Source organism: Ovis canadensis, chromosome 11 (assembly GCF_042477335.2).
Source record: "Ovis canadensis isolate MfBH-ARS-UI-01 breed Bighorn chromosome 11, ARS-UI_OviCan_v2, whole genome shotgun sequence".
Classification (NCBI taxonomy): Eukaryota; Metazoa; Chordata; class Mammalia; order Artiodactyla; family Bovidae; genus Ovis; species Ovis canadensis.
Genome location: NC_091255.1, coordinates 35,322,155 through 35,342,604, shown reverse-complemented (window position 1 = coordinate 35,342,604; position 20,450 = coordinate 35,322,155).

Sequence of the window (20,450 nt, the reverse complement as noted above, 5' to 3'; positions counted from 1 at the left end):
CAGTGAGTGCTTCCTTTTGTCCTGTCTTCATAGTGGGTGCAGAGAATGTTAGGGACCCAGGTGTGAGGGTGCAATGTGGAGCCACTTAGGGACCCAGCATCCTTGGGCGATTCCCATGGACTTTGTCCCTCCAGAATGAATGCAGCCTCTTTCTCTTCTATATGTTCCAGGTACATTTTTATTCTGGCCTCACTGACCCTGGTGCTTGCTTTCCCCACAAGAATCCAATTTTCTCCTAAAAGACTCAGGTGTAAAGTTCTTATTAGTCATGAAGTTCTACTTCTTTCATCTTCCCCCTTGTTTTTACCCCACTTGAAACACATCCCCCCACCCCCACTGTCTCCTGGTCGTTTTTGGCACTCAGGGCGAGAAACTGGGGAACCAGGGAGCAGCGGTGGGACTTTGTCAGGAGGATGATTCAGGACTCAGGCTTTAGCACCCACCCAGGAAGCCTCTTGCTGGTCCCTACCCAAGTCTTCTTGGCCCTAGTCTTTATAAGCATTTGGCTCACAGTGGACGTGGTTGGCAGCCTGGGCTAGGCCAGGGCAAGGTAAACCTGCTTTCATGAGCCAGACCCTCAAAAATGACCCAACATGTTGGTCTTTGGTGGGCGTAAGAGGGATTCCAGTCCTGCCTTCCAGCCTCCAGACCTTACAGAAGTGTCTGATCCTTACTGGGTGCCCTTCCCCTTATCTTCTGGGCCCACTCCCGCCTACTGCATCCTCAGTGCTCAGGGCTGGTGTCTGCTGGCCCCCAGTTTCCTCCAGTTTGGGGTATCCTGTAATATCCAAATAGTGTGGCTCACATTCCCCATCTTTTGTAGTAGCTGAACCTGGCCTTTCCACACGTGCCCTTCAAGTGTCACTTTTACCCAAAAAGAAAGTTTGTGTGATACTTCCAAGACTAGTCCATACTTCAGCCTGCTTCTCTGCTGTTCAGTGACACATTTTCTGCCTGCTGGAGCGTACTCAGAGGCAGGGTGGAGGTGGGGATGGATAATTAAGAACAATAATCCAAGCTACTACATCTGCTAATAAGTTAATGTTTAAAACAGAACAATACCTGGCAGTAGTCTCCTTATGTGTTCATTGCTATTATTCTATTACTTACATTCTGGAAACAGTTTTCAATTGAATGTCAGCATCAGTGTTTCTAGAACTTTCTCTGCCTCTCCTCACCCCATACTATTTTTCCACATCCTTTCCATTTAGACGTCTTACTCCTTAAAACCTTCTCACTTATTTTTTTTTCTTTTTCAGCTCATGCATTATATTGGGAAATATAATGAAAAACAAGATTTCCCAACCCAGGAAAAGCTCTCCACAAAGGCAGTGGAGGAAAGAAAATAGTTTTATACTTGAATAAGCATTACCAGAATGTGATGTGCGTCACAGGCCATCTGCTAAGAGATTGTAAAGATAAAGTAATCCCGTCCTGTTATAGTGCCAAACAGATGCAGCCTTTACACATGTTCTCAAGATAAACAGTAACTAGTTCTCAAGTAAGAGGCTTGAGAGCACCATTTGTCACACACTGTTCGTCCTAACTTTACCTGGTGATTGGTGATCCTTGGTGTTATTAATAGGGTTAATCACAGGAAAACCAATATCCTCATATCTTTATGACAGGAGGTTGTTTTGCATCTCAGAGCAAGGTGCTCACCTCAGTTAGGGTCCTGTCCTCTCACAGAAACTAGGAGGTAGGGGTGCTCTCTCTCCTGATTTTTCCATTTCAAAGAGATGACTGCCAGGGCCTTGGGAGAGAGACATTCCTGGGTCATAAAGCTGCAAGAGGCTGGTTTAGCTTCTAAAAAGATTCCCATACATTTCAAAGAGACAGAGAAAGAACTTACAAGTTTTCTAACATTAATGCTCTAAGGAAGGGATTGGAGATACTTCCCTGGTGAGTCCAGTGGCTGCGACTCCACACTCCCAATGCAGGGAGTCGGGGTTCCATCCCTGGTCAGGGGACTAGACCCCACATGCCACAGCTAAGAGGTCTCATGCTGAACAGTCCACATGCAGCAATGAAGGTCGAAAATTTGCCTGTGCCTCAACTAAGACCTGATGCAGCCAAATAAATAAGTAGTAAAAGAAAAGAAAAGGTTGGAAGAAGTCTCTTATTTTCAACAGGAAGAATTAAGCTTCTTATTTTAAAATGTTTACTGGTCCTTACAGTTACCATTTGTTCTTCTGTTTACCACAGGAAGGACCAGGGGCTGGGTTTTGCAGTAGGGAAGCCCATATGTGCACCCCAAAGCTGAACTCTCCTCTTCTTCCAGATCCCCAGGGCCCTGCTTTCTGTCTCACTTTTCTACCACCACTCTTTGCAGGACAATTTAGCTTCTTGATCAAAGCTTCTCTCACTAGATACTTCCCCAGGGACTGTGGGCGAGGGGGATGGACCTTGCATTTCATAGCCAAAAAGTCTTGTTTAAGTGTTCTGAACACAAGAGCAATTTCATCCCCTTCTTTTCTCCTGTACCAGTGTGGCTTAGACTTCAGTTGGCTAGAGGGTCACCCCACTGTCCCCACTCCATGAGTGTTTGGAGCCCATATTTAGTACAGGACTACAGAAGTTTGTGTTTATTCTTTGAGGACAAATTGGACATACAAACACAGCATTATAAACTATGTAACTTTAAATATAGGCTCTGATTTGAGGGTAGACTTTATATCACATATTTTTCCAGTTAGTAATTTGAGTACCCCTCCCCAGTGTGCAGAAAGCCCAGCACCTCCCCTCTCTGAGTGTGGTACTCACTTCTGTTCTTGTTCACTGGTGGCACTAGGGAAACGTCATTCCTGCACCATCTGATGGGTCATTTCTAGTGCCTCATGGGCCTGCTGCACAGGCCACAAGAGTGACCCACACTTGGGCTTCCCAGCTCTTAGCTCACAGAGGGTCTCTCAGAGTGACTGTGGTGCCAGGGGCCAGGGTCAGGGCCGTGTCCAGCCTCAACCCCTGAAACCTTGAGTCTTGATACTGAGCCTGGTCGTTTGACCAGATGACTGCTCACAGGGGCTTCCCTTTGGAGAACTTTAGGGTTCTTTCCTGCCGGTGGATCTCTGTTGGAACCTTCTCAACATTCAGAGAGAACTTTATTCATATCAAACAAGAATTCAGTCTCAATCTCTTTTCTTCCAGGTAGAGTCTTGGTCCTTGAGGCATATTTGCCCCCTCGTCCTCATCCACCATCTCTGCCTACAAAGGGAGTTTTGGGATGGGACTAAGAGGGAAGAGCCTTTGTGGGACCTCAAACGGGTGCTAGTGAGGGAATGCTCAAGGCTCAGAGGAGAGTCAAAGAAGGTTTGCTCCCAGGGAGCTATGTCCATTCAGAGAGAAGAAAGCTGGCAGATTCTTGGCGCCTTGCCACCTGTCCCCACCACCTCTGCTGCCTTGATCCCAACAAATATCCCCAAGTCAAGCCCAAAGAGAGTCTGCTCAGGTTTTGTGGGTTGCATAGAATCATCTTCAATCATGAGTACGCTTCTAGGAGTGGCTGTTTTTTGTTGTTTAACAAATCTGTGCCATACTGTATACTTCTTCCTCATTTAAGAGGACATCTTAAATGTCCTCATGGACGTCTCTGTGGTTCAGTAGTTATACCCTGGACTCATTCTTTTTTGGCCACGCCATTGGCACGTGGGATCTGAATTCCCTGACCAGGGATTGAACACATACCCCGCTGCGGTGGAAGTATGTAGCCCTAGCCACTGGACAACCAGGGAACTCCTTGGACTTTTTCTTTAACAGCTACATGGTGCTCCACGTTGGTTTTAACCATTCCTCTGCCAGTGATCATTCAGTTTACACTTTTTAGACATTTGATGAATGTTATAGAGAGCATGTTTGTATTTATATCCTTATATACTTGGTGGCTTTATTTCTATGGGTTAAAGTTCAAGAAAAGTTACAAAGGGTGAAAGACCACCATTAAAAAAACAAGAACAAAATAAAATGAACAGATAAAAACAGTCAACAAAATTAAGTGTCTTTTTTTGTCAGGCAGAAGAACCCACTAGCGAAGACATTAACTGAATTATTCAGGGAGGAGCCTAAGTCAGGGATTTCTGACTGCTTGAAAGGGGCTGTTCTTAATGTTTATGATGATTAAAAGTTGCAAGTTGGACCCTGGAGAGGCTGGAGAGAGTCCATAGGTTTGTACACAGTGGAGACAAGTCCTGTTGTTCCAAGGGAGTCTTGAAGTTAGGACCACTAAGGATTGGGCAGAGCAATGTTACTCAATATTCACAACCATTTAAAATCCGGCTGGTTAGAAAGAGTTATGGTGAAACATAGTGTCCAGTTTTGCTATCTTCTAGGCACATGCTGGTAAGGTTTCTTTGACATGGAGATTGCTGGGTGGAAGAGTATGTGTTGACGTCGGGACTTGGAGTTCATTTGTGATATTATGGAGAACAGGTTCAGTAGAGAGAAGGAGACAGAATGCAGATCAGAGTGTAGCATGCCCTTCAAGAAATAAGGCTGGAGCTTCCCTGGTGGTCTAGTGGTTAAGACTCCATGCTTCCATTTCATGGGGCATGGGTTCCATCCTTGGTTAGGGTCCTAAATCCCTCATGCCACATAGCCAGAAACTAAAATAAAAATAAAACTTAATTACAATGTATTATCCTTAAAATTTTTTTTTAAGTAAATCATCTAAAATTCTAAACCTAACAGTGTACTACAAGGCCTTTCATTTACACCCCATTTCAATTATACCAAAATTTCTTGAAAGAAAGAGGGCCAGGCAGGGAACAGAGAGGGGGCCATGGCTGGAGGTGGGTGGAAAGGTTGAGATGTGGAGAAACAAGAGTGTAAATGATGAGGGGAAGACCCTGAGGGGGATATAAAATCCAGAAAACGTGGGGAGGAACTGGCTACAGGCCAATTCTCATGGGTGGAGCCACAACACCATAGATTCTATAATAGCTTATGGCCCTTCAGGGCCATAAGCAGATACACGACGGTAAAGGCTTTGTAAGGGGGCCATCACAGAAAAAAGGTAGAGAAACATGACTGGGGTGTGATACCCCAGCAGTACTCACTGCTTGGTTGCTAATGCAAGAAAAATCAAAGATTAGAATCATCCAGAACATTATCCTGAGACTCCGTCTCGCAGAAGCTGATGTGAGCCCCTCCCTCATCCTTATCTCCCCAGCATCACTGGTAGAGCAGGCAGGGACCCTCACTTTTATGTTACCAATTAGCATTTTATGTGAACCTTGTATCAAGAAAAGCCTCTCAGAATCTCTTTCCACTAGATTGACGTCTTGAAACTACTTGGATTTACTTGTTCTCACACTGACTTTTCTCAACATTTCTGTAAAGACATTGTAAGGTTAATCCTGGGCCTTTCTCCAGCCCCCACTGCTTATCTCTGTTCCTCAGGGATCCAGTCTCAAACCCTTCGACTCTCTTCTCAGGACTGAACTGCAAGCCCAGACCCGTGGCATCTCAGGCTTCTCACTCCATCTTGGAGACAAAGATTAAGGGACAGATGAGTTGTGGGGTTCATCAGAGGGTATAGGGAACACAGAAATTCCACCCCTTCTCTGGGATCCCTGCCAATACCCAAAACCAGCCTAAACTCTTTGTTCTAATTCTACGTATTCAAATTTCTTTTTTTTTAAAAATAATCTTATTTATTTATTTTTGGCTGTGCTGGATCTTCATTGCTGCACGGGGTTTTCTCTAGTTGCAGCGCACTGGTTTCTCATTGCAGTAGCTTCTCTTGTTGCAAAACATGGGCTGTAGAACATGTGGGCTTCAGTGTTTGCAGCACCTGAGCTCAGTAGGTGCAGCTCCCGGGCTCTCGAGCACAGGCTTGCTCAGAAGTCGTGTACATGGGCCTTGTTGCTCCTCAGCATGTGGGATCTTCCCAGACCGAGGACTGAACCTGTGCCTCCTGCATTGGCAAGTGGATTCTTTACCAGTGAGCCACCAGGAAAGCTCCAGATTTCTTAGTCACACTGATTTCTAGATGATTTTCTTGTCTTGTCCACTGCTGATGAATCTCTGCTCCACCCTGTGTTGGACCATGTTTAAAAGCGATCACTAATCCAAAGCTGTTCCTACATAAATCACAGCAGGATCCTCTATGATCCACCTCCCAGAATTCTGGAAATAAAAGCAAAAATAAACAAATGGGATCTAATTAAAATTAAAAGCTTCTGCACAACAAAGGAAACTATAAGCAAGGTGAAAAGACAGCCTTCTGAATGGGAGAAAATAATAGCAAATGAAGCAACTGACAAACAACTAATCTCAAAAATATACAAGCAACTTATGCAGCTCAATTCCAGAAAAATAAACGACCCAATCAAAAAATGGGCCAAAGAACTAAATAGACATTTCTCCAAAGAAGACATACAGATGGCTAACAAACACATGAAAAGATGCTCAACATCACTCATTATTAGAGAAATGCAAATCAAAACCACAATGAGGTACCATTTCACACCAGTCAGAATGGCTGCGATCCAAAAATCTACAAGCAATAAATGCTGGAGAGGGTGTGGAGAAAAGGGAACCCTCCTACACTGTTGGTGGGAATGCAAACTAGTACAGCCACTATGGAGAACAGTGTGGAGATTCCTTAAAAAATTGCAAATAGAACTACCTTATGACCCAGCAATCCCACTTCTGGGCATACACACCGAGGAAACCAGAATTGAAAGAGACACATGTACCCCAATGTTCATCGCAGCACTGTTTATAATAGCCAGGACATGGAAACAACCTAGATGTCCATCAGCAGATGAATGGATAAGAAAGCTGTGGTACATATACACAATGGAGTATTACTCAGCCGTTAAAAAGAATTCATTTGAATCAGTTCTGATGAGATGGATGAAACTGGAGCCGATTATACAGAGTGAAGTAAGCCAGAAAGAAAAACACCAATACAGTATACTAACACATATATATGGAATTTAGGAAGATGGCAATGACGACCCTGTATGCAAGACAGGGAAAGAGACACAGATGTGTATAACGGACTTTTGGACTCAGAGGGAGAGGGAGAGGGTGGGATGATTTGGGAGAATGACATTCTAACATGTATACTATCATGTGAATTGAATCGCCAGTCTATGTCTGACGCAGGATGCAGCATGCTGGGGGCTGGTGCATGGGGATGACCCAGAAAGATGTTAGGGGGAGGGAGGTGGGAGGGGGGTTCATGTTTGGGAATGCATGTAAGAATTAAAGATTTTAAAATTTAAAAAATATAAAACCAAAGCTGTTCCTTGTAACAGATTTGTACTAAAGGTTTGAAAAGGCAGTAACCTAGGTGAAGACTAGAGAGAGGCAAGTGAGGCACTTAGCTTGGGTGCCTGAAAACCTGGTTATCAAGGTAAATAGTATTTAAATGCAATATTTGAAAAAAATCAAAATTAGTGCAAAAAATTAACAGTTGACAAAAGATCAAAATTTTAAATAAAGACAGGATCAGTCGAAAGACTTAATATTAGCTATCTCCATGTATTCTGAAATTTTTTTGCCATCATTTGTGCCACCAGAAATTTCTCTCTGATGAACTTGAGCCCCAGCTCCTTAACCCAGGGATTAATGGAGGCTGTTTGCTTTTCATACAGATTTTCAGTCAGTCTTACTGTGTTCAGTCTTAACCTGCACCCCTGTCTTCAGGGATGGTTGGAACTCTAATTTCTGAGCCTTTCTGGGGACCTGGGCTGATTGCTCCACACATACCCTGGAGCCATTTGACTTTAAAAAAAATCATCCATTATTTTATTTATTCTTTTATTTTTTTAATTGAACTTTAGTTGATGTACAATGTTGTGTTAGTTTCAGGTGTACAGCAGCGTGATCTAGGTGTGTGTGTGTGTGTGCACGTTTTTTTTTTTTCAGATTCATTTCCATTATGGGTAGTTTGCTGTAGGAGGGTGGACTCCAGCATCTATCAGTCCACCATCTTGTAATCAGTATTGAGTATTTATTCGCTCCCAAATCCCCTTGTAGAGATGACTGAAACATATTTTAAAACAATCTTGTGGCAAACTCTGGATCAAAGAAGCAAAAAGTAGTTTAACCAATATATCCTGCTTTACCAGTTTGTTACAAAATTAGGTCACACTCCTTTCAGTTTTTTTTTTTTTGGCCACACCATTCCGTGGCATGCAGGATCTCAGTTCTCCAACCAGGGATCAAACCCGTGCTCCCTACAGTGGAAGTGTGAAGTCTCAGCCACTGGACCACCAGGGAAGTCCCTCCTTTCAGTATTTAAACTGTTCTGTACCTCCATCCTGCTTGTTATGATATTTTTCCTTCTCCAGGATCCTTCTTCCATGATGATAATTAACAGTTCTGTAGTATTTACATTGAGTCAGACATTCTTGTAAGTGCTTTTTACATATATTAGCTCAGGCAATGGCAACCCACTCCGGTACTCTTGCCTGGAGAATCCCATGGATGGAGGAGCCTGGTAGGCTGCAGTCCATGGGGTCGCTAAGAGTCGGACACGACTGAGTGTCTTCACTTTCACTTTTCACTTTCATACATTGGAGAAGGAAATGGCAACCCACTCCAGTGTTCTTGCCTGGAGAACCCCAGGGATGGGGGAGCCTGGTGGGCTGCCGTTTATGGGGTTGCACAGAGTAGGACACGACTGAAGCGACTTAGCAGCAGCAGCAGCTCATAATAATTCCAGACTCCTCAGGGAAGCTTTTTAAAGTATAATGCTTGTTATTATTATCTTGAGGAGAACAAACTCTGAAAGACTGTTCAGTCTGCCAGAGAGGCCTGGGTGTTGTGTGTGTGTTGACTGTTGTTGCTCTTACTCAGATGTGGATTGTTGGTGAATCTCAGGTTGCGTAATGATTTTGATCCTTGTCTATTAGTAAGTGACCCATTGAACACCAGTCAATGACAGTAACATATCCTCCTGGGCAGTGATTGCTTAAGAAGTGGACACATGACCCAGGCTGGGCTAATCAGAGCCAAAGATGCTTGCTTCTGGGACTTGGATGAAAATGGAAAAAATGAAGTCTCTGTGTTTCCACGGTGGCTCCCAAACTTGCAGACTATAGCCCTGTTGACAGCAGTGGCCTCCACTTAAAAAAAACCTAACAGAGAATGTAGCCCACGTCAAGGAAAGCAAAGCTGAATCATGACAGGAGAGACTGAATCCTGACGGTATTGTTTGAACCCCATCATTCAGCCACATTTGAGGTCAGATTGCTCCTGGCTTTTCAGATTACAGGAACCAATCAATGTCTTTTCCTTTTATTTAAAAGCCGCTTTGAATTGACTTTCTGATACATGGATACAAAGAATGCTAATAATGTGATGTGTAGGCAGTGACAGTCTGTAGGCTGGAGCACCTGGGCACCTGTGGACTGAGTTCAAGAGATAGTGACTTAGAACATGATGTTAGCCTGTGAGCGCCATTCTCTCCAGGCAGCCTGGAATATGTATAAGTGGGTTTGGATATGGATTTCTCACTCTCTTTCTAGGGTCCTTTTCTAAGTTGTACTCTTCCTTTTTAAATATTTATTTTTATTTATTTATTTGGCTGTGCCAGGTCTTTAGTTGTGGTGCACAGGATCTTTAATCTTCATTTTGGTATGCAAACTCACCGTTGTGCCAAGTGGGATCTAGGTCCCTGACCAGGGATTGAACCAGGCCCCCTGCAGTGGAAGCTCGGAGTCTTAGCCACTGGATCACCAGGGAAGTCCTGGTACTCTTTTCTTAATTGCTGGGACTTTCTCCTCTCAGGGGTGGGAACCTGGCATCTCCTGACTTTTGTCCTATTTCTAGAAACTCTTTGGGTGAGTCAGTTAGTTTAAAAGGCATTGCATTTGGTCATGGGAAGACTGCCCAGTGACTGGCCTTATATTTTCACTTTGAGTCACTATTTAATATTTCCTTTTTCCTCTTATATATAATTGGCAGTAGAAATTCTGGGTGGTTTTTTTTTCCTTCTGAACAACTGTGGTAGGTATTTTTTTGAGGGGAGTGGGTTTTGTCCCAGTGCCTACCTCTCTAGCTTTGGAGGGGTGGCAGGACAGTTCTGTCCACCAGCTGGCCCGGATGAGCTACTTTAAAGTAAGTCTCCTTACGAATGAGTGTATCTACAAAACAGAAATAGACTCACAGACATGGAGAATAGGCTTGTGGCTGCCAAGAGTGGGGGTGGGAGAGGGAAGGACTAGGAGTTGGGGTTAGAAGCAAGCTAGTATTTATAGGATGGATAAACAACACTGCCCTACTATATAGCACAGAGAACTATATTCAGTATCCTCTGATAAACCTTAATGGGAAAGAATATGAAAATGAATACATTTTATGTATAAGTGAATTACTTTGCTGTGTAGCAGAAATTAACATAACATTGTAAATGAACCATACTTCAGTAAAGAAAAAAGTAGGTCTCCTTAACGTGGTTTCTCTCATTCAATTTGTATTTGTTCACAGTTATTGTTCCAGATCTTTTCATCAGTAGGCAGAGAGCAGCTGTCCACTGGTCAACAAGTTTGTTAGTTTTATATTAGTATTGGTTATCTTTTCCATCGTTCCTGGCATCTAAAAGCATTTTTATGAGCAGCAGCAATAGTTAACTGATAGGTTTTGGGGGGTGTATTTTGAGTGCAGTTTTCTAAGTCTCTCTTCCACAAATCCACTCTAGAGCATGCATCTGTGAGTACTTTTGTGGTCTCCACCTAACATCAAAAAGCAGCATGTAAAGCTGGTGATGTCATGAAGGTTTCACTGATTCATGTTTCAAAAATGTCACAACTCCTGCTCAGGTCGCAGCGTCAACAGTATTTGTATATAAAGTTCAGTGGGTTATTTTATAAAGGAATAAGTTCTTTTTAAAAGGTAAACTTTAATTTTATAATAGTTTTAGATTTACAGGAAAACTGTGAAGGTAGTGTAGAGATTTTGTCATCAATAATTTGCCGTTTTTTAGAAAAGTTTTAAATTGCGGGTTCTCTCTGGGGTTATATGGTGGTGACTCTGTACTTCTGTGTACTAAGTTGACTGTTTCAGGTGGTGGCTAGATCTTACCCTCTCTCTCTTGTAATCAGACTGAATTATATCAAGCAACCCTTATACTGAAATATCGCTTCCCCTCCATTATATTTGTGCAACTGTGGTCACTTTCTGGCTTCAGGTGGCCTACACCATACATAGCTAGTGAAGTAATTGATCAACCCATGTGCCTTGAAGGCTCCAGCTCTCAGTCTTTGAGGATGATCTGAGGGTATACAATGTCCGAATACTACCTGGAAATCTATGCAAAGTGTCAGTATTAGCAAGGCTTTTATGTAAATATTGGGTATTAAAATTAGATGTGACTTTCTCATCCATCTTATACTCAAATGGCCAAAAAATGCCATATTTTATAATGAAAACAAAATTTAATCTTACTGTACATTAAAATATTTTCTTTTTTCTTTGATTTGATAACCTTCTTTCATTTATTGTGATCTTAAATCAGCTTTAGTGAGGAATAGTTTGGGTACAATAAAATGCATTCATTTTAAGTGTAAATTCCCGTGAGCTTTGACCTTCTATCTGTGACCACATAAATATATGGAACATTTTTATTAACCTAAAATATTCTTTTGTGACCCACACCTGTCAACCTCCTTAGCCCCAGGCAACCACTGGTTTGCTTTCAGTTACTATAGATTAGATTTCTCTTTTCTAGAGTTATATAAATGGAATCATGTTTTTATCCACTCAACATTATGTCTTTGTGATTTCTACTTTATTATGGGTATCATTAGTTCATTCATTTTTAAAAAACTTTTATTTTGAAATATTTATAGGTTCACAGGAAACTGCAAAGAGGTCCTTAATGTTAACTATAGTACAAGATCAAAACCCAGAAATTAACACTGGCACAATAGGTGTATATACTGAAAGTCGCTCAGTCGTGTCTGACTCCTTGCGACCCCACGGACTATACAATCTGTGGAATTCTCCAGGCCAGGATACTGGAGTGGGTAGTCTTTCCCTTCTCCAGGGGATCTTCCCAACCCAGGGACTGAACCCAGGTCTCCCACATTGCAGGACGATTCTTTACCATTGTAACCACCACTGCAAGTGACATATATAACTGTTCCCTTAACCCAGAGGTCTCCCAGTTTCAGGGCTTCCCCGGTGATGTAGTGTAAAGAATCCGCCTGCCAATGCGGGAGATGCTAGGGTTTGATCACAAAGAGTCAGATATGACTGAGCACACAGGCATGCATCCTCCCTGGTTTCACATTCTCCCTCCTCCCCTCAACATCCCTGATCCTTGGCAACTACCGATTCTATTCTCCATCTCTGTATTTTTGTCATTTCTAGAATATTATACAAATGGAATGAATAGTATATGGCCTTTTGAGACTGGCTTATTTTTTTTTCTCACTCAGCATAGTGTTCTTGCGTCTAGCTGAGTCATGTTTTTTAATCTACTCCATCAATGCCCTTGGCCTCCTCTGAGTCTGGTGGGGAGTGGGAGTGGCACCTTGTTATCACTGGGTGGGAATGGGAGTCTGTGATCACCTTGTGAAGGGAGGCTCCAAGTAGGGATGAAAGTCCTAGATCTCTACCACATCTTCTCCCATACCACCCCAGCAGTACCTTAGAGGTACCTTGTTACAGCCAGGCAAGAATGGAAGTCTGGGGACTTCCCTGGTGGTCCAGAGGCTAAGACCCCATGTTTCCAGTGCAGGGGCCCTGGATTCGATCCCTAGTCAGGGAACCGGATCCTACAAGCCGCACCTGAGAGTTCACAGGCCACAACTAAAATAAACATCCTGTGTGCCACAACTGCAGAACCCACATGCTGCAACAAAGGCTGAAGACCCCATGTGCTGCTACTAGATCCAGGTGCAGCTAAATAAATAAGTAATGAATGTTTAAAACAAAGAAAAAGAGTGGAAGTCTGGGCTCCCCATTCAGCTGATATCAGTGGTGATGGGGCTATGGTTCTTCCCATGGTGTCTGGCTGGAATAGGAAGGAAGGAAGGAGGTTTTTGTCTTGCTGATTTGCCCCTTTTCTATTCTTTTGACCAGATAGATTTCTTGGGGATTATTTTGTTTGTGCCCATTGGTGTTCCGGGTTGGTAGCTTCTCCAGAGTCCAGACTGAGCTATGTGAGGCAAAACGAAAACCCAGGAAACTCACTGCCATGTTGTTCCCAAGGTCCCTAGCTTGTCTGTCTTATTATCTCTACCTTTTAGAGTCTTACTTTTTTTAATGTATGATGTTCATAGTTTTTAGCTGTACTTAGTGGGAAGTAGAGGAGGAAGTGTATCTATTTCATCTTCAATTCATTCCTTTTTTTTGACACTCTTTTTTTCCTGAGTAGTAATCTATTCTATAGAAATACCACAGTTGGTTTATTCAGTTACTTGTCCATGTATGTTTGGATTGTTTCCAATTTGGGGCTTTATGAATAATTCTGCTTTGAACATGATTTAATGCTTTTATGAATATACATCATCAAGGGTTTGTGTGGACACATGTTTTCATTTATCTTGGATAAACACATGGGGTAAAATTGCTGAGTCATATGGTAATTATACGTCTAACTTTATAAGAAACTGCAATTGTTTTCCAAAGTAGTCGTACCATTTGACTTTCCCACCAGCAATGGTCCAGTTGCTCTGCGTCCTCACCGACATTTGGTATTGACAGTCTTTTAAGGTTTAGTCATTCCAGTTTTAATTTGCATTTCCCTGGTGACTGATGATCTTGAACACCCTTTCATATGCTTGTGTGCCATTCATACGTCCTCTTTGGTTATGTGGCTGTTAAAATATTTGACCTATTTTGTTTTATTGTGTTGTTGGTCTTATTATGGAATTGTAAAAGTTCTTTATATATTCTGGATGCAATTCTTTTACTAGATACATATTTTACAGATATTTTCTCCCAGTCTATGGCATGTCTCTTCGTTGTCTTTTGTGTGTGTGTGTGTGTGGTTTTCACATGTTTATTTGGTGCCATAGAGGAGGGGGCCTCTCCCTGGGTAGTTGTAGGGTGTGGCCTGGTTGATGGTGAGTGAGCACTCGGTGTAGGGACTGAGTGCAGGCAGAATTACAGCGAGGCCCCCAAGGGAGAAGGATGCCGCTAGCACTGCTTCCTTGGCCCAGACATTCTTAAGGAAGGCTGCGATTCTTGTGGTCATCTTGGTCTCAGCGGTGGCATCTTCATTGTCTTAATAGTGTCTTTTGAAGTTTTTGATTTATCAGTTTTTTTTCCTTTCATAGTTGATACGTTTTTTGTCTTACCTAAGAAAACTTTACCCAAATCAACACTAAAAAATTCTCCTATGTTTTTGTCTAAACATATTATAGTTTCAGTTATTACTGAAACTTATGACTTACTTTGAGTTGTTTTTGTGTATGGTATGAGGTAAGGGTTGAGATCCGTTCTTTTGCATCGTGTGTGTGTGTGTGCGTGTGCTAGTTGCTTAGTCATGTTTGACTCTTTGTGACCCCATGGACTGTAGCCTGCCAGGCTTCTCTATCCATGGAATTCTCCAGGCAAGAATACTAAAATGGGTTGCATAAGGATATCCAATTATTCTGGGCTTCCCAGGTGGCTCAGTGGTGAAGAATCTGCCTGCCAGTGCAGGAGACGCAAGAGACACAGGTTTGATCCCTGGGTCGGGAATATCCTCTGGAGAAGGAAATGGAAACCTGCTCCAGTATTCTTGCCTGGAAAATTCCATGGACAGAGGAGCCTGGCAGGTTACAGTCCATGGAGTTGCAAAGAGTCGGACATGACTGAGCATGCACACGCATCCAATTATTCCAGGACTTTTTGTTGAGAAGACTAATCTTTTGTTGAAAAAACTGTCCTAAATTACCTCAGAATCTTTGTTCATGATCAATTGACTGTATATATATGGGTCTATATCTGTACTCTATCCCAGTGATTTATACATTTATCCTTATGCCAATATACTGCTAGCAACCAAACACACACACACTATATATGTTGCTATTCCATAAATTAACACATATTAATGTGTAATAATAGAGTAGGTTATCAGCTTGATCCACTATGTTGACCATTTGCCTAATGATTTTACTAATTGTTAGGGCTGTTACCTAGATCTGTAATCCTTCATCAAGGATTACAAAATGGTGATGTTCTGTCCTTGCTTTTGTACTTATGAATTGTAATTCTTCTATTCCAATCTATATTTAACAGAAGAAAGGGGTTAATCAGGAAGAAAGTGTGCAGTCGTTTTTTTGAAGAATTGGTGGCTCAGTGTAGCCAAGTTAGGTGGTATGGAATCCAGTGGTTAAGACTCCATGCTTCCAAAGCAGGGGGTGCAGGTTGGGTCCCCGGCCAGGGAACTAAGATCTCACATGTTGTATGGTGCGGCCAGCCAAAAAATAAAAGTAAGACTTGGGGTGCTTTTCAAGAGGATCCCCCCTCTCCTTCCTAAGTGGGTGCTGGTTGAATCACAAAAAGGAGGCTGCCTTGTGCTGCTTCCTGGATATGAGGAAAGTGTGGAGAAAGAATTCTTGGGATAATCTTACTTACACCGTCTGGAGATTAGGGAGGTACCCAGAGAGGTACCTGATCTTTGCTCTTTCACCTTTCATCCTTTTCCTCATCCTGATTCTGGAGAAGCCAGAGTAGTATAGGTAGGGGAGAGGAAGGAAGGGAAAAACCAGAAAGAAAATATTTAAAGTTATAGACTACTCCCTCCATTTTCCTTTTTGTGGCGTTTCTGAGTCTCAAACCTGAACTGGGAGGAAGTAAATATACTTTGAATTGGATGAGAAATGCAAATTTAGTAATAGATTAGACTAGGCCTTTTAATATCTGAAATTATCATAATTCGAACAGCCAAAGTAACACAACGGGCTATAGGATCTCAGATGCTACTTATGTAAGTCTATTCAGTTTGTGAAAATTCACTGGACTGTATATACATGATATGTATACTTTTCTATATGTAGCTTATATTTTGATAACAATTTAAAAGAAAGCTACAGGTGGTAATATAATCCAGAGGTCCAGAAGGGAGATGCTACACAGCAGATCTGAGAACAGTGGAGGGTTAAGAAGAAAGAGATTTGGGGATTCCCTGGTGGTTCAGTGGCTAAGACTTTGTCCTCCCAATGCAGGGGGCCCAGATTCAATCCCTGGTCAGGGAACTAGATCTCATATGGTGCAACCATTAATAAGAATTCTCATGCTGCAACTAAGAACTGGCACAGCCAAATAAATAAAAATAATTTTAAAATAATAAAATTAAAAACAAAGTGGGATTTATATATATATATTTGAAAATAATTTTTAAATTTATTTTTGACTGGACTGGGTCTTTATTGCTGCACAGGCTTTCTCTTATTCTGGAGAGCAAGGGCTACTCTCTGGTTGTGGTGTGTGGGCTTCTCATCGCAGTGGCTTCTCTCGTTGCGGAGCACTGGCACTAGGGCACCATCGAGTGGGCCCAGTAGTTGGGCTTCCAGCTCCTAGACCACAGGCTCAGTAGTTGTGGTGCACGGGCTCAGTTGCTCCACGGCATGCGCGATCTTCCTAGACCAGAGATCAAACCCGTGTCTCCTGCATTGGCAGGCTGATTCTTTTCCACTGAGTCATGAGGGAAGCCCTGTATATACATATTGAAAAAAAAAGGAATAAAGAGATTTTTGATTGTGTCCTATTGAATCCTGCCCTTTTATACCAGTGTCAGGTTGATTATTATCTGACCTTCTGTTGTGTCCAGTCTGATGTAGTCAGGCAAATCCCAGGAATCTGTGCCCTGCTGGGAAATTCTATCATGAAATTAATGGAAAGGATCCCATACCGGGGAGTGACATTCTGAACCATTCACTGAAGTTTCCATGTCAGTAGACTGGAGACCAGTGGATTAGGCAACACGGTCAGGAGGCTATGATGGAAGCTGGGGCTGGACTAGAGCACTTCATGGTGACAAGGATTAAGATTACGTTTAGTTCGAATTTCCACCAACAGTGCAAGCATGTTCCCTTTACTCCACACCCCCCAGCAATTGATACAGTTACTATGGAGCGTAGTATAGAGATTCCTTAAAAAACTAGGAATAAAACTACCATATGACCCAACAATCCCACTCCTGGGCCTATGCCCTGAGAAAACCCATAATTTAAAAAGACACATGCACCCCAGTGTTTATCGCAGCACTATTTAGAGTAGCTAGGACATGGGAGCAACCTAGACATCCATCAACAGATAAATGGATAAAGAAATTGTGGTATATATACACAATGGAATCTTAGCCATAAAAAGGAATGTATTTGACTCAGTTCTAATAAGGTGGATGAACCTAGAGCCTATTATACAGAATGAAGTAAGTCAGAAAGAGCAAGACAAATATCATGTATTAACACATACATATGGAATCTAGAAAGATGGTATAGATGAATCTATTTGCAGGGCAGCAGTGGAGATGCAGACATAGAGAACAGACTTGGGGAAGGAGAAGGGAGAGGGTGGGATGAATTGAGAGAGTAGCATTGAAACATACATGTTACCGTATGTAAAATTAGATAGGCAGTGGAAATTTACTGTATGACACAGGGAGCTCAAACCGGTGCTCTGTGATAACCTAGAGGGATGGGATGGGGTGGGAGGTGGGAGGGAGGTTCAAGAGGGAGAAGACATATATATACCTACAGCTGATTCATGTTGATATATGGCAGAAACCAACACAATATTGTAAAGCAGTTATCTTCCAATTACAAATAAATTAATTTTAACAAGATTACATTTATACCTCCAGCCCACACCTCTCCACCGAGGTTCCCTGTACACAGTTGCCTGCTGTGTATCATCTTTTCACTATTAAAAGACTTATCAGTCTCAACACATTCAGCCTGAACTCATGATCTTTCTCCCAAAACCTAATCCTATTCCAGTGTTCCCAACATCAGAATCATTTTCATCAGATATTAGTTATGCATGTCAAAATCTAAAAGTTACTCTTGTCTCCTCCCCTTTTGCAAGCCTTGTTGATTTTCTCTCTTAAATGTCTCTTGAATTCTTTAGTATCCCTGCATCTCCATGATCTTTTTCCCTGTTGAAGTTGTCTGGGCTATTGCAGCAGGACCCTAATTTGTCCACCTTTGCCCACCCCCTCTGACCTGCATCTGATTCATTTACCACACCAAAGGCAATTGATCTGAATTATTTAGGGTTCTTATGAATGGATCCATTCCCTTTCGTATGTGTTGGCTCCCAGTGCCTCTAGGCTTATGCTCTGCTGTATGGATGACTCTGCTGTCAAAATTTTGTGCACCAAAATCACTGTGGACAGTGACTGCAGCCATGAAGTTAAAAGACTCTTCTTGGAAGGAAAGCTATGACAAACGTAGACAGCATATTAAAAAACAGAGACACCATTTTGCCAACAAAGGTCTGTATAGTCAAAGCTATGGTTTTTCCAATAGACATGTACGAATGTGAGAGTTGGACCATAAAGAAGGCTGAGAGCCAAAGAATTGATGCTTTTATCAGTTGAAAGAATTGTGGTGCTGGAGAAGACTCTTGAGAGTCCCTTGGACAGCAAGAAGATCAAACCAGTAAATCCTAAAGAAGATCAGCCCTGAATATTCATTAGAAGGACTGATGCTGAAGCTGAAGCTCCAATACTTTGGCCACCTGATGCGAGGAGCCAACTCATTGGAAAAGACCCTGATGATGCTGGGAAAGATTGAGGGCAGGAGGAGAAGGGGACGACCGAAGATGAGTTGGTTGGATGGCAACACCAACTTGATGGACATGAATTGAACAAACTCTGAAAGATAGTGAAGGACATGGGAGCCTGGCGTGCTGTAGTCCATGGTTGCAAAATTTGGACACTACTTAGAAACAGAACAATAACAGTCAACATATAGATGGTGTTTCAAGGCATTGGAAATAGATGAGCTTTGCCAAGGATGGTTATGTGAAGAGAAGATGGCCATGGCCAGAATCCTGACCCAGGGGGCACTGCCTGTACCTGGTTGCTAAATAAGGAAATAGCCAGGATGCCAAGACTCAATCCAGCCTCCTCCACCCAAAAGGGAGTGTCTAGAATATTTGATCAAATCAGGAAGTCTTCCCCTTCCCTATTTTTTTCCCCTCCTCTAAGTTTTTTTTTGGAAAAGACCTTGATGCTGGGAAAGATTGAAGGCAAAAGGAGTAGGGGGCTGCAGAAGATGAGATGGTTGGATGGCATTACCAACTCAATGGATGTGAGTTTGAGCAAACTCCAGGAGATTGTGAAGGACAGGGAAGCTTGGTGTGCTGCAGTCCATGGGGTCACAGAGTTGGACACAACTTAGCGACTGAACTACAAGCTTTTTCTTCTGTGAGGTTTGGGGACTCTCCCAATAGCAGGTTTCTGGGAATTTGACCTCCCCCAATCCTCAGGTTCATACCCTTTTCTTGGGTGAGGTTGATTGCTTTAGAGATAAGTACCTGACTGTGGCTGGCCAATCCTTCCCAGGAATTTGGAAGGCTGATACTTCAGACTGATGAGATAAACAGGACTTTCTGGAAGCATCTAATCCCTGATTCCAGACTCTTTTGAGCCTGTTTTTGAGGACCAGCCAGATCTCTGCCCTTGAGTTCTGTGGCTAACTCCAGGTCCTTAAAATACAATTTCCTTCACAAATGTAAGCTAGTTCAAGTGGATTTGTATGACCCGTACTCAAAATATTCCTACTCTATGACTCTCAGGAAACACTGTTTAAAATCCTGTTTATAAGCAGAAAAACTCTCTGACATTAGTCATAAAATTGTTTTCTTTCCTTTCTAGAGAAAAAGATGGCGATGACAGACTACATATTAAACAAATAACCACAAAGTTCTACCCTCCTTGCAAAAGATAAATGTCACAACAAAGGAAGAACTTTGTTGCAGAATTCCTACTTGAGCTCTTTGAATATAAATCCTGTTCAGCTTTGCTTCAGTTCGGTTCAGTTCAGTCGCTCAGTCCAACCCCATGAATCGCAGCACACCAGGACTCCCTGTCCATCACCAACTCCTGGAGTTCACTCAGACTCGCATCCATCGAGTCAGTGATGCCATCCAGCCATCTCATCCTCAGTCGTACCCTTCTCCTCCTGCCCCCAATCCCTCCCAGCATCAGGGTCTTTTCCAATGAGTCAACTCTTCGCATGAGGTGGCTAAAGTACTGGAGCTTCAGCTTTAGCATCATTCCTTCCAAAGAAATCCCAGGACTGATCTTCTTCAGAATGGACTGGTTGGATCTCCTTGCAGTCCAAGGGACTCTCAAGAGTCTTCTCCAACACCACAGTTCAAAAGCATCAATTCTTTGGCGCTCAGCCTTCTTCAAAGTCCAACTCTCACATCCATACATGACCATAGGAAAAACCATAGCCTTGACTAGATGGACCTTAGTCGGCAAAGTAATGTCTCTGCTTTTGAATTTGCTTACTTAAACTTTATTGTTGCTATTCAAGAATAAGAGG